Below are 19,516 nucleotides of genomic sequence, written 5' to 3'. Positions count from 1 at the left end.
TTTATTGCACAATATAGATTAGCTGTGTGGTTTGTGGACTTTTTTTGGTTGTTCAATTGATCTTTTCACTGATGGAAGTGGGTTGTTGAGATCTCCCAGTAGTATTTTATTGGAGTCTTTGCCTCTGGATCCTTAACATTTGTTTTAAATAGCTCACATGCTCTATCATTAGATATATATTCTATATACATTTAGCATAGTCATATCTTCCCTTTGAATTAATTCCTAATCTTACACAATGTTCTTCTTTGTCCTTAACAGTTTTTCTCTTACAGTCTAGTTTGTGTACTGTATTACAAAGGTTATTTCTGCCTATTAGTTCTTTCCATTTGCATGGCATGTTTTTATGTCCTCTCAGTTTTAGTTTGTGTGAGTGTTTGTTGGTGAGATGAGTTGTTTGTAGGCAACAAATGCATTACATGTGTCTGGTGTTCTAAAATGTTTAGCCAGAGTGTATGTTTTAAATAGGCAATTTAATCCATTTACATTCATCATTTTTATTGGAAAATAGTGACTCGTGTCTGCCATTTTTCCCATGGACATTTTTTGTTGTTTACTTTGCACTTTCTTCCTACTTTTACTCAGATATTTGTTACCTTCACATTCTTATGGTGCTATCTTTATGTTTGTTGCATATCCTTAAGTGTCATTTGTAATCTTTCTGAGTCATAGAAAATTCTTTTAATTTTCTGTGTTTGAAGGTGTTTATTTCACTGTTATTTGTAAATGATAAATTTGCTTGGTACAGTATTCTGGATTGACAGGTTTTTTTGGGGGGGGTAGAATTTGGATTTTTTAATTTACATTTTCTGCTGGCTTGTAGGGTCTCTGACAGAAATCAACTGTCCTTTGGTAATCTGGTTTTTCTGTCATTCATATGTTAGCATCTTTATATTTTACTTTTTAAAGTTGACTAAATGTGTAATGTGAGGAGGAGAGACCGAGAGGAAGATCTTTTTTCTGCTGATCACTCCCCAAGTGGCCTCCACAGCCAGAGTTCAGCCAATCTGAAGCCAGCAGGCTGGACCCTCTTCCAGGTCTCCCACATGGGTGCAGGGTTCCAAGGCTTGGGCCCTGCCTGATTGCTCTTCCAGGACACAAGCAGGGATCTGGATGGGAAGTGGGGCCGCCTAGACATGAAACAGCACCCGTATGGGATCCTGGTGTGTGCAAGGCGAGGACTTTAGCTACTAGACTACTGTGCCAGGCCAAACATAATCTTTTGATCATGTCTTTTTGGTGTTTATGTGGTTCTGTTCTTGGATGTCCATATCTTCTTCCAAATTAGGGATTTTTTTGCTATTATTTCAGTTATTAGATATCTTAATCCAGTTTTTCTTTTTAAACCTTCAGTAATTCTTTAGATTTAGAGAATTGCTTGTCTGATGGTACGATACTGTCTTCTAACACTATTTTTGTTTGTTTGTTTAACTTTTTTTCTTCTTTTCTTTTTTTGGCTTGATGTTTTCATTGATTCATCTTCCAGTTCACATATTCTCCTCCATAACTGAATCTGCTGTCAGATTCACCATATCTTTATTAGTCCTCCTTTAGAAGGTTTTAAAAGTTGCATCTTTATTTTATTTGAAAGGCAGGTTTACAAAGAGAAGGAGAAACAAATAAAGGTTTTGCATCTGCTGGTTCACTCTCCAGATGGCTTCAGTGGCCAAAGCTGGTCTAGTCCAGAGCCAGGAGCCTGGAGCTTCATCTGGTTCTTGCACACGGGTGGAAGGGGCCCAAGTACCAGGGCCACCCTCCACTGTTTTCCCAGGCACATTAGCGGGTAGAGCAGAAGTGGAGAAGCGGGCAGTCATCCTGTCTTTGTTAATGCTTCCCATAGTTAGGTGTCTGTGGAAATGCTTTTTGGATTTCTCGTATGACAGCTGTTGTCTTTGAAATATGCCTGTACAGCTTAATAGAATGTTGTTCCTTCACAAAATACCCAGTGGTTCTCCCTAAGCAATGTCACCAGTGGCACAGCTTGCAGCATGTTCTCTGATTTTGCTCCGTGGAGATGATCTACTTTGGTAGTGTACAATCTTTGCTGTTCGTCAGTCTGTCTTCTTTCTGTAGCCTTTCCATTGCAAAATTCTTTCACTCCCTAGGAATGTGATTTCTCCCCCATTCTCCACATTTCTTCCTGGCATCAGCTTTTCTCTTTCACACCATCTTATGGCAAGCAGATATTTTTAATGTACGGTTAGTTGAATCCGTAATCAATTCATGTAGGGATAGTGTGTATTTCTAAGAATCAATTTCATTATAGGAGATTGTTATCTATATGCCAGTTTTTTTGGAATGCATTTAGGATATATGCATGGTATAGTATATTTTCTTGCTTTCTTGATGTTTCATTAATTATTATAGTCAATACTCTGTACACATTCTGTGCATACAAAAAATTCCTCATTTTGCTATTGAAATTTTCTCTATCTACAGAAGCTGCCAGAAAGTAGGATAGTTGTATTACATGTTTGCCTTTTGTTGGTGGTTTTGTACGTATTTTCCAGTTGCTGTTAGTGATATAATGTGAAAGACATATTGAGTCTCTCTCTACCTCTAGTTTCTGACGTAGAGCTCCTAAAGGACATATGATGTTGACGGTCATAGGACTATCTGATAGGAAGCTTCTAAAATCCTTTAGAGTTTCCTGGGTGACAGTAATGTCTGGTTTTTTTTGTTTTTTTGTTTTTTTTTCTGAAGAGACAAGCCTTGATGGGCTTCCAGATAGCTACATGATTGGAATTATTCACCAGAAAACCAAATCCTGTTTAGAAGCTTGGAACTTTCAGCCCTACCTCGTGGTGAAGCTTCCATGACAGTTTGGAAATTGTCCTGTTTGGCAATATCCTGGATTGGTGCTGCGAGGCAATCCCACCCAAAGGGCATGAAATTTTCTCAATTATTCCTCCCTCCTTTTTTTCCTTGCTGTTTACAACTCTTCCATCTTGCCATTCCTGAGTTATTTCCTTTGTAATAAACTTGTAAGTAAGGTACCTCCCTGCGTTCTGTGAGCAGTAGTAATTGAGATCTTTTACATGAGCAGGGGGCGAGGGAACCTCCAGGTTAATGGTAGTTGCTCAGAAATCTTGGCGGCAGGCCCCAGTTTGTACTTGACAACCCAAGTGGTGACAGTCTTTTGGGACTGAGTCCTTTATTATTGGATCTGAAAGTAACTCCAACTAAATAGTGTCAGGATTGACATTGTAAATTGACAGACATCGAGCTGCTGTCTGCAAAGAACTAGAGAATTGCTTTGTATCAATAAATCCAATACTTCAGGCGTTCAAGTGTTGGGAAGAGTCTAGGAACAAAAGCGTTTTATTTGTTCTTATGCCATGTCAATTTTTGTTGTACGTATTTTGAAGTATATTACTAGTTATCTACCCATTTGTAGTTGAGTATTTCCTTAGTTTTGTGTTTTCTGCAAGTGATGCATAGCTGTATTTTTCTTTGTACAGGCTGAAACCATTTTGTTTTAGTTTGAGAGTTGAGTTTATTTGCTTTCATTATAAATAATATATTTTGTTACTTATTTACTCTTTCATATACTTTTACTTAGTAATGTCTTCTGTTTTCTCCTTCTCATTTGGGCATTCTTGGGGTTGATAACCCTCATCCCCGTTCCAGTGTTTCCTCTGCACTTTTTTTTTTAATAAGGTTATATGCCTTACCTTTACAAGTGTTGCTAATTGTGCTGTTTTAACAGGCATGTGTAAAAGTCTTGATTGAATGGGGATGAGACCATTTGTGCTCTAAAGTACAAAAGTTTACCTTTGTCCTATTTTTTTCATAAAGCATGCATTTTCTTACAGTTTGAATTAACGTTTACCTAGTTTTGCCTCTTTACCAATATCTTCTCACAAGGTTACTTTCTTCTATCTTTGAATTTTTGTGTAATAATTTCTTTTCCTTTCTTAAAGAAGTTCTTCAGAATTACTCTAGTGATTCTTTTTAAAATAATAAATTCTTATACATCAGTGATGCAGGAATAAATATGAAATACTCCTATAAAATCCACAGTAGCAGTGAAAACTAAATACAAGAGTAGTAGTTAACAGAGTGTTGGAAGCGCTTAGAGTGGCAGCTGAGGACTGGACAAGTTTGTGAAGTTAGGAACTACCCCAGATGTTCTCCTCTGCTGTTGAACAACTCAGTGGGCTGAAGCTGGTTTGTAGGTTAGTGCCAAATGGAGCCAGAGTGAAGTTAATGGATAGTGGGTCGTGAAGATCCTGAGAGGCAAATTGAAAGCAACAGGAAATCGAGAGATTTTTAAATAGCAGACTGGGGTGTTAAGCCTGTGTGGAAGGCTGAGGGGTGCAGTATTCATTGGGAGGGGACTGGCTGACTAAGTCAAGGCAGAGCAAGGGTAATGAAAAGACGAGGTGAAAGACACTAGCAAAGCAGAGAAGATTAAAAGATATACTCCAGAGACTGGTAAGATAGAACATTGGAAGGGGAGCTTTTGTTTGAGGCTCTGTTCGAGGATGGAAGGAAGTTGCCTTTGGGGAGAGAATTTGATTATAGAATAAATTGATGTGTTCACAGCACATGTGGTTTGGTTTTAGAAGAATTAATATTTGAGATATGAAAGATATTTCTGCCGAAAATTCAGCAGTGTTTTCTGTTTACATTTCATTGTTGTGTTTTCTTTAAATTCCGAAGTAAAATACAGATCTCTGCTACAGGATATGAAGGATCTGTTTTCAACAACAAATACAATTAATTAATAGTTGGCTTCAAGTGAATTTGAAATGCAGTACAGCTTTCAGTGTTCTTTGTAAACTTATTGCTGCTGAGCAGCGATTATTACTCCTGGCTAGTGGAGCTCTTGGTTTTGAGTCTGTTTTTACCTTAGTGCTCCTCAGATGGGCAGATGTGACCCGGAATGTCTCAGAGCGTCTGGCAAGCAGGGAAGAAGACAGGCAGAGCATGGGAGGAAGGCAGGAAACTCTCTTACATTTAATTTAAGAAGTATATGCTGGCTGCACTTGCTACCTACTATTTTCAGCTAGTAGGATCAGATTCCTTCGGGCCTATGGGGGGGGATTTCTTTTGATGTTTCATGGTGATTGCATGCCTGAACTGTTCACTCACAAAGAGACGCAGTGGGCACTGCTGAGGCTTGAGTGCAGCTTCCCCTGCAGGATTGTGAAGTAGCTTTGATAGCAGGCGTCACCTGTGAGCCAGAAATTTGAGCAGGGTCTTGCCTTCCACCCGATATTATCACAGACTACTGTGGATTTCAGCAGGAAGAGGATTCTGTCACACCTAGAAATTGCTTGACAGGAAAAAAAGGGAGATAGCTTTGGACATTTGAAAAAAAAATTTGTACCATACAAATGTTTCATTTTGAGTTGTTGTCCTCTGACACCATTATGACCTCATCTGGATCAATTGCTGTTGGAATAGATGGCATTATACCATGTAAGTAGAGAAACTTCATATCCAGGAGATCCTCGAGGCCATACCTAGCCTGTTGAAGAAACTGCGTAAACATCTCTGACAATCAGACTGGCTCTGGAACTCTAATACCCATAGGGCTGCTGTGACAGAATCATGCTTGTAACATGTGGTACGTAGAGCAGGACCCATCCATGGACACCTGAGCTTGCTGGTAGCCAGATGCTGAGGGCCTGAACTCTAGAGCTATAGTAGAATCTATGTGGCGACACATACCAAAAGATTATTCATGGGAATGGGCAATTCCAGCAGGGTGGACAAAAGAAAACTGCAAGGAAGAATGTAGAGGGGGGGTGCCGTGAAGTCCACTCATTTTATACCACCTAGGCAAGAGCAGCAAAATCATGTTCAAAATCATGTTCAAAATCATGTTCAATGCCCATGGAATGGGCATTTGTATCCAGATGAGCGGCCAGGGCTGAACTGGAGCATGCAGCTGGAAGGCGAGACTGAACTGTGTATTTGTCTTCATGCGAGGGAAGAGTCATTCACAGAGAGAATCAAGACGTCACTGGCTGCTACTCATGTTCCTAAGGAAAGCATCAAAACAGCAAGAGCCACATAATATGAAGACATGATTATTGCTGTCGATTGTATTGTTGTTTATAGAAGGATCTCCAAGATACTAGGGTGAAAGGTGAGATTTTGCTTCACCCATTGATGCATTAAGGGGGCAGGGGGTGGATCATGTATTTGGAATGATTCTAATTTTCCTTTCTCCTCAGTACTGCTGGGTATCTTTGCCACAATGGACATTCCCTACCATACAGTTTCTTGTTGTGGTGTGGAACGGACAGGCTGTTTTACAGTTTATAAGGCATTGAGTTGTATTTCTAGTCTCACCCTTTCGCGTGCCACTACCACCGTCCTCGCCCACATTACAGAAACTACTTAGATATGTTTCAGTAGAAATACATCTTCCTTTAGTCTGCATATTTTACAATAACATCTTTTAGAATTTGTCTTGTTTTCATATTGTATAGATAAGTATTCAATTCATAGTCTCTGCGATATTAAAGTGCAGCACATTCATCCGGAACTGTTAAAAAAAGAATGCCCTGTGTTTGTATAGTTCATTTTAATTGGAATCATTCAATTTTATCCTCATAATAGCTCCAGAAGCAAAACTGCCTGTGAGACAGGAAAGCTTCATTAATCCTTTATTTCCTTTACTTTTTGTTGTTGTCTTGTGCCTTAAAAGAGATGTTGTAATCCTGTTTTACAAATGAAGAAACAGGTACAGAGAGATATGGCTACTTACCAAATGAAACCGAATGAGCATGTAGGTGTGTGATTCCTCCAGATCCTTTAGGTGGATCCTAGGTCTGCTGCACTGAATTGGGGAGGGAAGCTAGACCTGGTCCCTGTGCCTGGGTCAGGCCAGCATCCTGCCAACCCCAGCACATATTCTTCCCTACCTTCATTCTTCAAGTTTCCCTGGCCTACAATGCCTACATCCCATGAGAGAGAAGACTAGACTCACTTCTTAACGAGTATATTAGGCACTGGCCATTTCTTTGCCTTCATTGTTATCACTTGTAAAATGAGTGGTCAGATTTCATACGACGAATACTAATCATCATTTCATTATTTTCACCTCTTGTCTCACCTTGAGGCACCTTTTTGGAGCATTTTTTTTCTTTGACTAAAGTACGTCTCTGATTCAAAGCGTCCCTCTTCTGTGTGTTTGAATTCATACTGACTAGTGCTGGATTAAAGTCAGCTGAATCAGTGTAATTAAAATTCTTATTCAACATAAATACAGATAGGTAAGTGCAGAAGTGAGCATACATATGTGTACACCCCGGTTATTATACATGTATATGTTTTCAGTGTTTTTTGATAGTAATGAGTTCACTTAATACCCAGATCAAATAAAGTAAACCAAACTCGTAAGAGAAACAGCTGATTCTGACTGAAAGAGGAGAATGCAAGATAAACCAAGAGCAACTTGTATTGCCAGGAAGTAAGGAAGTGCTCATAAAAGTACATGAAAAGAAACACAAGTCTATCTGAAAGGACCTTCAGTGGCCAAAGCTGGAGTAAACATGGCAACAAAATAAACTGATACAAACTGTGTTACAACTCAAAGAATAGAATAAATATCTGGGAGTCTGTACCCATGGCAATAGATGTAGAGAAGGAATAATCTTTCCTTATAAAAGAGATTTGGTGGGAGCTTGGTGTGATATCTCAGTGGCTAAATCCTTGCCTTGCATGCTCTGGAATCCAGTATGGACACTGGTTTGTATCCTGACTGCTCCGCTACCCAACCAACTCCCTGCTTTTAGCCTAGGATAGCAGTAGAGGATGGCCCAAAACCTTGGCACCCTGAAGAAGCTCCTGGCTCCTGGCTTTGGTTTGGCTCAGCTCTAGCATTGCAGTCACTTGGGGAGTGAACCAGCAATGGAAGATCTGTCTCTCTGTCTCCTCTGTATATCTACTTTTCCAGTAAAAATAAGTAAACCTTTTTTTAAAATTATCAATTACATTGCATTATGTGACACAGTTCTGTAGGTACTGGGATTCCCCCGACCGCTCCCCAAACCCTTCCCCCCCATGGTGGATTCCTCCACCTTGTTGCATTACCGCAGGTCAAGTTTAGTTGAGATTCTTTCATTGCAAGCATATACCAAGCATAGAGTCCAGCATCTTATTGTCCAGATAAGTTCAACAGCTTCTTGGGGAGACCATCTCTGGTCTGAAGGTAGAGCCGGCAGAGTATCATTCCAATCAATTAAAACCCCCAACATAACATCAACAACAATTTATAACGTTATGGAATTAATTGACATGGTTTTGAGTAACCAATATGTTTAAAAGAAAGCAAGTTCTTAACCACATCCTGTGATTTCTTCATTGACATTTCAATTTTAGTTTATATACAGCCGGGTTCTATACACCTTAAAGTGGCTATATTTTACTATTCAGCTGTCTCGTGTCTATTTTCATGTTAGTATTTAGCAGTTTGTAGTGTTGAAGCATAATTTTGCTGAACCTGGCTTTCTTTCGGGTCTTCTAGACTGGCTTATAACTCTAACAAGACATATGTCAACAGTTGAGGTGCAGAACAGTTTTAGGAGGGGTGTGCAGAGAAATCCTCAATACCTTAGTGAGGAGTAACTAATCTATGTGTCCTGCCTAGTAAGGTGTAAGTGAATCCACGCTGAAAACAACAGCAACAACAACAACAACAACAACAAAACAGTGACTACTGTAGAAGCAATGAGAGAAATAGAAAATCAACACTGAAGTGCCATTGCGAACTGCAAAAATACATTGAAACTTTGAGCGTTAACTGCATTTCTGTAGATTCAGGTACCTCTCTTGAAACAGTTGTTAGGGTGATTTTAACTTAGATTGACAAACTGTTTTTGCATTTCTCCTGTGGTTCGGTTTGGACTTTATGACTGACTTCTGTTGAATACAGAATGTGAAGGGTGAGTTTCTTAACAGTGGGGAAACCCAGCTGATAGCGCCTTACCCAAGGCTCCCGAGAACAACCCAGCAATTAGTTATGTTGATGTAATGTGTGCGCTGATACAATGCAGTTTGAAGTATACTTTGCCTCTGTGTATTTCTCTCATAAATCACAATCCACATCAAGGAGCATTCTATAAAATGACGCCTCTAATACTCTTGAAAAAGGGCAAGGGATGACAAAGTACAAAGAGCATTGAGAAGCTGTTATAGATTGGAGGAGACTAAAAAGGAACCAAAGCTAAATGCACCATGGGATCCTGGAATGGCTTTAAGGTCGGAAAATGGTCATTGGTGGAAGAAGCAGATACATTTGAGTAAAATATGGTGTTTAGTTAGTAATAGCGCCCAGTGTTGTTTTCTTAGTTCATAATTGTGCTGGGATTATGTGAGATGTTAGAATGGGTAGTTGACTCAAGAGTACACTTTACAACTATACTGTGCTGTCTTTATGCCTTTTCTGTGAAATCTGAAGTTATATCAAAATAAAAAGCTTTTAAAATCCTTTTCTGCATTTTTCTTCATTTGCGTTTCTCTGTCGCTTGCTTTTACAAACTCTATGGGGCTACAGTGTACTTACTTACATCTTACCAAGTAGTAGGCTCTCTCAATTGTATATATTGCTCCACTTATTGTACAAACACATTGAAGAAAAATACCTGTTTTTTGTAACATCCTTGGCCCTAAATGTGATTCTTTTAAAATATAGTTTCATTGAAACCACAGAAAATGCTTGATGAAACTATATGCTAATGTTTTCCTACTATTTGATGCAGCCTCACATATAGACATTAAATTCTGTTGGTGGATGTAGATTACTGGAAAAGTTTTATTGTGATGTTGCCTGTAAAGTTACAGCCTATGATACTGGCATCCTTCATGGACAAAGGTTCATGACCTGGCTGCTCCACGTCTGATCCAATTCCCTGCTAATGACCTGAGGAAAGCACCAGAAAATTATCTGTCTGGGCCTCTGCCATCCATGTGGGAGATGTGGATAAAGCTTTGGCCTGGGCTTTCACGTTGAATCCTTTGATGTATAAAAGCTATTTCATTTAATGTAGTCTCACTTCTTTCGCTTGTGCTTTTGGGGTCATATTCATCAGCTCATCATTCGCCGTTCTTCTATATACCTGAAAAGTTAGAAGAGTTAGAGTGTATTATTTTTATGGTCACCTCTAGATTATCATGGCCAGCTTAGCCTTGTACCTCCTCTTCTCCCCCTCTGATATATGTCCTTCATCCAATAGAACCATTCAGTGATTATGAAGTGTTTTTGATTGTTTATAAGTGGTATCAGTGACTTTATCTGAAAAAAGTGATCTGATGACAAAAAAATACATTGTCTATTGTTCTGGCATGGACTGAGATGACAGGCAGCCTGGGTCACAGTCCAAGTGTACTCCTCCCCTGCTCTCCAAAATTCTTCAATGCCTCTCCCATACTCTCAGGACAAACCCATTACCTTCACTTGGTTAATACAGCCAGTTTACCTCTCTTGAGCTTACTGTCACAGTGCAGATCTGTCTGTAGGCATTTTCTGCCATTTGCCATTGTCTTTCTTTTCCCTGCCTCTGTACCTCCTATAGTCTCTTTCCAGAATCTTTTTCTGTTTCTTTAACTTTCCTGTTTCATTTCCCCTTTTCCAGGAAGTCTTTCCTGTAAAGAGTTTCCTGAGCTCTCTGTTTGATTGTAGGGACCTCAGTAGGATTCCATTAGCATTTATATTCCAAGAAACCCTCTGAATGGTAATAGAGGCTAATGAAAGATTGGAGTATAGCAGATGTCATTGACATATAACTCGTGATGTTTAATCCTGGAAATTAGTAGCTGCAATAAAAAGCCTCTGTACCACAACTGAATCAGATTTGTGTGTCATGGTGTAATGAAGTGTTTGATTGGCAGAACTTTGTTCTGTGTTTATATTTGAACAGCGATAGAGCGATAATGTGATTTCCTAAATATTTTTAATTACACTTGTCAAATTGTTGGTGTCTTGTCACTTTAAGTTAGCAAGAGATTTATGTGTCTGAACTTGCCACAGCATCTTGGTCTTCTGGTTGCCTCACATATTGGTTGTCTCTTTCAATAGATTTTGTAAGGGAATGGATCTCTAAGTGGCAGTGTCTTTTCCAACTGCTGTAAGTGAATTGATACTACTGTGTAAATCTACAGCTGCCCTGCCTGAATAGAGACAAGATCTATTTATTTGACTGATTGAGACTAGAACAGTATCTAGCTTTTTCACTTTTGTGTGTAAGCTTTATCAGCTAAGTTGTGTTCTGAGATGCTTTTAGGACATTCATTTTCATCATAATCTCAAGTCATATTTTGGGTACCATAGCTAGAATACACACACATCCCACAGTGTTCTTAGAAGAACGGCGTGGATTGCTAAGGGACGTCAGTGGCATATTCTTGTGTAAACATTTGGTTCGCGTAGAACACTCAGCACTATTTGAGCCAGGCTCTGGTCCCAGGAAGAGGCAGTATCTTTGTTTCCCAGTGTTAATTAATGGCAGCAGGTTGGCTTGAGTTTACACCATCTCTTCTGGTCAAGAGATATATTCTGGTGAATTTCCATGAGGCTGAGGAGCAGCTAGAGTTTCCATCTGCTTTCATCTTCTAGAAGCAAAGCATAAATGGAAATCCATTTTTACTGATATTTTAGAAATTACTAGCATTTATTTCGATACTGCCTTTGGCACATGGCCTTTCCATATCTCCCATGTGTTACCAGGGTCATGCCTTTTACTTCAAAAACACAAAAATCCATGACTTAAAATAGAGAAAACAGAACTTGATGGGATTTTCAGACTCGTGTTACCTAGAAAATCACTTTTACACTGTTTTCTTTTTTTTTTTTAAAGATTTATTTTTATTACAAAGTCAGATATACAGAGAGGAGGAGAGACAGAGAGGAAGATCTTCCATCCAATGATTCACTCCCCAAGCGAGCCGCAATGGGCCGACACGCGCAGATCTGAAGCCAGGAACCAGGAACCTCTTCCGGGTCTCCCACGCAGGTGCAGGGTCCCAATGCATTGGGCCGTCCTTGACTGCCTTCCCAGGCCACAGGCCGGGAGCTGATGGGAAGTGGAGCCGCCGGAACCAGAACCGGCGCCCATATGGGATCCCGGGTCGTTCAAGGCGAGGACCTAAGCCGCTAGGCCACACCGCCAGGCTCTATACAGTTTTCTAAAATGCTCTTACCTATGACCCCCTTTCCCCTTTAAAAAAACACTGGAACACAGCAAATGTTTCCACCAGTTCTTGAAAATCATTTAGTGCTTCAGTTAAGGATGACTTAATTAAAAATAACTGATTGTGGTGGCATAGTGGCTAAAGTCCTCACCTTGAACACACCAGAACCCTATATGGTCGCCAGTTCTAATCCCGGCAGCTCCACTTCCCATCCAGCTCCCTGCTTGTGGTCTGGGAAAGTAGTCAAGGACGGCCCATGGCCATGGGACCCTGCACCTGCGTGGGAGACCCGGAGGAAGTTTCTGGCTCCTGGCTTTGGATCAACACAGCTCCGGCTGTTGCGGCTCACTTGGGGAGTGAATCATCGGATGGAAGATCTTCCTCTCTGTCTCTCCTCCTCTCTGTATATTTGACTTTGTAATAAAAATAAATAAATCTTTAAAAAAAATAACTGATTATAACATTAAGCTGGTGAATGAAACAGAAGTAATTTCAAACAGCAGTCCTACCTCTAGGCTACGAGAAGCTTTCATCCAGTACTCAGTATGCTTCTTTTTGTGCTTGGAAGAGATTTTAAATAGCCCCCAGCACTGCAACAGATGCTGTGTCAAATAGCTGGATCCTGGCCACCCACATGGGAAACCTAGGATGAATTTCAGGGTTCAGCTTAATCCAGTCCTAGTATATGGGGAGTGGGCATATGGGCAAATCCTCTTGTATGAGATCTGAGGTGGAACTATCTTATACTAGTTCCTTACTACATTAACGAATGTGACCTGTGATGGCCTAGAGTGCTCTCTCTATAAGTAAGTGAGTTGTGCTTTGTCCTAAAGTGTCCATTAATCCAGTGTGTCTCTGTTGGAAGATAGCTGCTCTGGAGGCAATGACAGGGACCTCGTGAGTGTTCAGTCATTTTACCCTGAATAGATTACTCTTGTGTCTTTGGAATAAAGCCTACAGGCTACATGCTTGGTACTAGTGACTTTCAAATGAGTTACAAAAGATTTATTTATTTTAATCTGGAAGAAAGCCTACACGCCACAGCCTGGTACTAGTGACTTTCAAATGAGTTACAGAAGATTTACGTATTTTAATCTGAGAGGCAAATTTACGGAGAGGAGAGAAAGAGAGGAGGATCTTCCACCTGCTGATTCATTCCCCAAATGGCTGCAATGGCAGGAGCTGATCTGATCTGAAGCCAGAAGACAGGAGCTTCTTTCAGGTCTTACGCATGAGTGCAAGGGACCAAGGCTGAGCCAGCCATCCTCAACTGCTTTCCCAGGTCATTAGCAGGGAGCAAGATGGGAACGGGAGCATCCCGGACAGGAACTGGTACTTATGTGGGATCCCAGTGCTTACAGGTGATGGAGTATCCTGTTGAGTCATGATATCAGTCCCTCTTTCAATTCTCTTAAGCAGACTCGTGAATTCTATCACTTCATTTTTGTAGAATCAGACAAAAATACCAAAGGAGTGAGTTCTGATCTGCGTAGTTAGGCTTGCCACCTGTCTACCACTCTTCAGTGCGTGAGGCAGTTGTTCAAAAGCTTGTGGGTCTAGTGCTCACGTTGGCAGCACACATACTAAAGTTTGAACAATACAGAGAGGGTTAGCATGGCCCCTGCGCAAGGCTGACCTGCAAATTTGTGAAACATTCCATATTTTTTAAGCCAATCCCAAAAGGACAGTTATATGAACTCTTTGATAGAAGTCAGCTATCATGCAAAATATAAAATCAGTAGATTTATAGGTAAGTATGTTTAAGCATGTATTTATCTAGAGGATCTGGAGCAAAATACAGCGTGAAGTGGAAGTACGTTGCAATAAACATCTCTACTTCTGCATAAAAGGTCATCTCCCAATGCAACTATAATTATATCTTGACACTAGAATGCTGGATGTTATGCCATTCTCTATACGTGCAATGTCAGGAACACTTACATATCAGCATGATTGCCTTGTGTCTGTTGTTGAGGGACTAAAACTATCGTTACACTATAGGGGAAAACAGTGGGAGGTGGGAATAGGGGAGGGTGTGAGGGGGAAACCCTGAGCCTAAGAGACCATATTATGAAAAATTAAAAAAAATTAAATCTGAAACACACACACACACACACACACACACACCACACTCTGATGGAAATGAGTTGACTGTGTCTTGCTGTAACTACCTCTCTGGCCTGGCCTTTCAACTTTTGCTCGGTTCAAAGCCAAGAGTAGCCCATATCTGCTCATTCTGCAAGTTTCCTAGCCAAGCCATTCTTCTGCTTCTTAGGTACATGAGTCAGGTTAGTTCCATGTTTGGGAGCCAGTGTTATGCAAGGTAGTTAAATGCTGCCTATGATAGCAGCATCCTTTATGGGCACCAGTACAAGTTCCACCTGTTAAAGTGCAAGTTCCAGCTGTTCTAGTTACAATGCAACTTCCTGCTAATGTTTTAGCTTTCTGGAGAGTGAACTAACAAATGGAAGATTTCTCTCTCTGTCTCTGTGTCTTTCTCTTTCTTTGTGTAACTACCTTTCAAATAAATAAATACAAATAATGCCTTTCAAATAAATTAAATTTAAAAAGATTAGCAAGCCGTTAGGGTAAGCAAGTTATATCACCCTCAGAGGGTCAGTTTTACGTGGGCATGTTCAGAGCAAAACAATGTAAACAAGTTTTATTCACAGTAGATCAGTTCAAAATTATTTTTATGTTAAGGTGATGTCACGTATTTCGGAACACGAAAGAAATATGCATGATTTTAAAAGATGAAAGAAGAAACTTAAAACATGCTGTGTGCCAAGACCACTTCCACTTGTATCTTGAAGCTGTAGAATGTGGGATTGGTTTGGAGGTAGGTGAGGTAAAGATCTTATTCATTCATTCAATCTCATCTTCTTTGAGGGTTTTTTTGCTTAAAGTTTTGCAAAGCAGTGCACAGATGAATCACAGAAGATAGCAATAGATTGAATAGTTGTTCATTATGGAATTATGAAGATAGTTTTTGGTTACACTTTTTCTAAAAACAAATCTGTGAAATGATCCAATTCCCTGATAACCCATTGTTTCTTTATTTGCCATGTTAAGGTCTTCTTTTCCACTTCTGATAGTGAAATCCTTGTGATTTATACCAAGAATTTTGCCACCAGAGAGTCTTTTTGATGATAAATGGTAGATGTATGATGGCAGTGGGAAATGATGATAGTGAGCAGGTGCTTTTTCTTTGCTAAACACTAAATGTTTGTACTCAGTTCTCCAACAACCGTATGGAGTGCAGTTATCCCCCTTTTTACACCTTTCAAATGTGGAATCTGAAAGTTTGGTAATTTTTCAAGTACTGATAGTTTAACAAATGACAGAATCAAGGTTGGAACCTGTGCATTCTCACGCTAGAGTCCTGGTCTCAAACATTACCCTTTCTGCTTGTCATCATAGAGATTATTGTAATTGTTCCTTAAATCATTGAGGTTATGTTGGAGAACTGCTTGAATCTGATGATGAGCTATTGACAAATGAGGATCTCATGGAATTAGGTGGGGGCTAAAAAAAGGAACTTGAACAAAGCATTGAAACTGTGTTTAAAATGACTCTTCTTTGTGATTGTGCTGTGAATATCTTGTGTGAAACATAGAATATGTGGTGTGCTCTGGAAGACCTTGGTCTGGGGTAGCGTGGAGAACCACCACACACTCCAAAAAAAAAAAGAAAAGTTTTATTTTTTCTGTATTTGGAGAATTTACTGTCTTTTCCAATTTTTTTTTTTTCACATAAAGATAGTTTGTACTAGATGGGTTGTTTGTTGGAAAGTTATCTTTATGGTCTAGTTATTGACCCAGGAAGCAGTAGCACTGTAGGGAGTTGGTGATGCGAGATGAAGGAGTTTGTTATCTCACTGAGTGTCCTCTCCCAGAGAAGAATAGCTCCAGTGATACTCTCTGTGCCCCTTCACGTCAGATTTTTTTTTTCTCTTCCTTAAAAGAAGGAATCTCCTCTTCAGTAATCATGCAGGGGCTTCAATGCTCCTGGCTATTGTAAATCAGAGAGAAGAAGAAAGGGAGTGAGGCTGGGAGGGAGAGACAGGGAGAGAGAGAGAGAGAGACGGACGGAATGAAAATGAAGGTTTGTGTGTGTTGAATTTCACTGCACTGGATAGCTTCTTGCTTTAGTGATGTACCCTTTGAGGACAAAATCTGCATGTTTTTTAAATTATGTCAGATGTTTTCGGTCACTTCTTTTTAAAAGGGTTTTATTTAATTTAATTGAAAGGCACTATCCAAGCTGCTTGGACAGAACCCTTGGAATATGTACACATTGAGACTCTGGGTTGATATGAGGTGGCGGTTCCTTATCCCTGGATACTGGGATGTGTGGAAAGTCATGAGTGGTTTTCCCCTTTGTTTCTCCCTTCCCCCGGAACAACAAGAAATGGCAGATTTGGAAGTAATGAATTTACCCAATATTTCCTAAGCCTTGATCCTCCCTATCCTAATCAACCATGTAATAATTATTTTTAAAAATAGAATAAAGTTTAAAAACCCCGATACCTTATTGCAAGCACAAAAGCATTATAGGCACATTTAAATGGAAAATGTATAGGAGTTCTCACTCTTCGAGAAAAGTGGCTATGCGCCAGTCTATCACCAGACTATCTAGAGGTAAATTTCTTTTTTTTAAAATTTTTATTTGAGAGGTAAATTTCTGATAGAGGTGGGAGGTTATCCATTATCACTGTTTAAATCAAGACCTTGGTAATTGAAGGTTGTGCCTTCACAAAGCGCAGAGTCCTATGTTGTGTACAACATTTTGAATAGTGACAGATTGTATACAGGATGGTGATCCCTTAAGGTGATAGTAGAGCTGAGAAATGCTTATTGGCAGGCGATATACCTGCTAACAACCTAGTGTAAGGCATTACTCATGTCTTTGTGGTGATGACAGCAGAAACCTATTAAAATTTTACTTGTGTAAAAGTTAAGTATATATAATTACATAAAGGGCATCATAATCAATAACAAGAATTATGTTATTGATTTTTTAAAAAAGATTAAACATTTGCGGTTATCTAGGAAAATGGTAGTTTGACTTTCCACCAGAGAGGGTCTATGAGTTTCTATGTAGGTAGATTTTAAAGAACGTGCTGGGTTCTACCTTTGGAGAGAACAGCTTTAGCTTCTGGAATGTATGTGTCAATAGAGTCATGTAACTATTAGCAAAATATTATCACGTAGGTATTAGCACAGTAATCCTAAAAATGCCAGGGCCATTAGGTAGTAGTATATTGTTGTCCTGTTGAGATTTATAATATGTGTATTTGTTTGAAGGTTTATAACAAAGGTATTCCCCTTGTATATTTTAATAGAAGTCTTATAGAACTAAACATGCTTCCTTTTGTCTGTTTTCCTTCTGTGTGCTGGGAAGCATTTTTTCCCTTGTCCTAGGAACAGAGGACTCACTAGAGTTAAGGTTGAACTCACATTTTTGTACTTCGAAGACGCTTCTATAATACAAACAAAAGCTCTGTGTAGTAGCACTCATCCACTCCAAAATGTGACTTGAAAAGTGACATTTCTGCCGGAGGAGCATCTGTCTCAGTTTCATGAGCTTTGGCTCTAGCATCCTCATTGCCCTGTCCAATCCAGACGTCCATACGTAGCAGTCGCAGATACTGATGTTTTACTGGATGTAGAAGGGACTTCACAAAGTATGAGCAGCGGTGATGTGGGAAACCTTTCTTTGGAATGGTAAGTAAGTATATACATAAATGAAAACTAACAAATACGTTTTCATGTTAATTAACCCTATGCATCCCACCATAAAGGATGAGTCCTATTTTATCAAAAGGCAGGTATGTCCTAAGGCATGTGGACTTACTACTTTAGTGAGGAGATTGGCAAGCAGAATAGCACTCAGGAGTGCTGTTAGAGTCTGCTCTTTTGGAATGGAGAAGACAAAGCTAGTTGGTTCATTTCACAGGGCTCTCTTACAACATTTTGAGGAGTGAATTCGAGAAGGGTGATAGGGTAGAAGAGAAACACAAAGGCCTGCCTCTTTTCTGGCCGGAAGAAATCTGGAGGGTGGGGAGTGAAGACAGGGTAGAAATCTGAAGTGAGTCTCTTGTTGTTGTGAGATTGAAGGATTCAGGGAAGTGCCACGTGCTTGGGATTCTGCTCTGCATTCTTTTGGGGAAGAGCAGTGGAGGGGGGCACCATGCAGACCCTCTTACAGTGCCCATGCAGCGTCTGGCTTTCAAACACCAAAATGTTGAGCTGGGCTGAAGGAGGAGCATGATGTGTTGGATCCTGTTGCTATAGGACCTGGGTGGTGAAGGACAGATTGTGGAGTCCACAGCTAGCTAGCACTGAGAGAAAGCCGAACCAACGAAGCAGAGAGTCAGAGCTACCTGGGTATGGTGATGGGGTGTCGCTGTCCCGCAGCGATGGACTTGGTGCACGGAGCCGATAATAACACACGTGGACCCTGACTGATGGTCAAAAGCCGTAGTTTATTAGTGGCATCAGACTTTATACACTGAGGGCCATATAGGATTAGGGTAGAGATACTTAGTTCATCAACAAAACCATCAACTGTCTCTATGCCTTTGTTTGGAAGTCCTTTTCTCTTGTATATTACTTTCCACTCAACTGTTCTTATACAAATGATATCTCATCAGGTATACAAAAGGTAGCCATTTGGTTATTCTCCTCCAAATATCCAAACAACTGTAATCCTGTGCTCACTGACCTTCTATGGTCACAATGTCCTCCAACAATGGGGGTGTCCTTGTGCTTTACAGACAACAGGATTCTTAGACCCAACTGGAACCCACAGCATTGGGGTGCTTCGTATAAGAGGGGGTTCTTTTAGGAAGTTTGCATGTTTTCAGCAAAGGCTATTCAACGTCTTGGGCTCAATTTTATCCTGGATTCAGTGTTTAGTGATAGTAAACGTTATTGCATCGGATGCAGTAAGAGCCAATCTTTAAATAAGTATTTAAGACAGAATCATACATCATTCATGATATGTATACCTCTTAAACTATTTATTTTCATTTAATGGACATGTACATTAGCAATCTTTTAATGCGGGGTCAGAACCCTTGCTTGGTAAATCAGTGTTCCTCCTAGTGCCCTGCTTCTTTCATGCCTCTTGATTCATGGTCTGTAATTTATAGTGATATTTTCCATACTAAATCAAGAAGTTTGGAAGATACTTGCCAAGAAGCTTTGAGTACAGTGTCTTAGATTTCTACAATTAAAAAGTGCTTTAAAGGGGCCCAGTGCAGTAGCCTAGTGGGTAAAGTCCTCACCTTGCTTGCGCCAGGATTTCATATGGGCACCAGTTCGTATCCCTGCAGCCCCGCTTCCCATCCAGCTCCCTACTTTTG

The 19,516-nt window shown here is 40.0% G+C and overlaps 2 protein-coding genes and 1 non-coding gene across 4 annotated transcripts in view; all 3 read left to right on the top strand.

The window, feature by feature from the left end:
* Window positions 1-19,516, top strand: part of SLC22A14 (solute carrier family 22 member 14) — a 980,905-nt gene that overhangs the window by 534,632 nt on the left and 426,757 nt on the right. The window lies entirely within an intron of this gene.
* TMEM108 (transmembrane protein 108) overlaps window positions 1-19,516 on the top strand; it is a 295,366-nt gene that overhangs the window by 95,698 nt on the left and 180,152 nt on the right. The gene's annotated exons all lie outside the window — the stretch shown is intronic.
* LOC118760421 (U6 spliceosomal RNA) lies at window positions 13,707-13,813 on the top strand. Its single transcript, XR_004996778.1, has one exon. It is a non-coding gene; the product is annotated as a U6 spliceosomal RNA (small nuclear RNA).

The sequence above is a fragment of the Ochotona princeps genome, chromosome 30, assembly GCF_030435755.1.
Source record: "Ochotona princeps isolate mOchPri1 chromosome 30, mOchPri1.hap1, whole genome shotgun sequence".
NCBI lineage: Eukaryota > Metazoa > Chordata > Mammalia > Lagomorpha > Ochotonidae > Ochotona > Ochotona princeps.
Note: the sequence above shows the minus strand (reverse complement) of the source record. Positions and strands in the feature narration are given on the sequence as shown.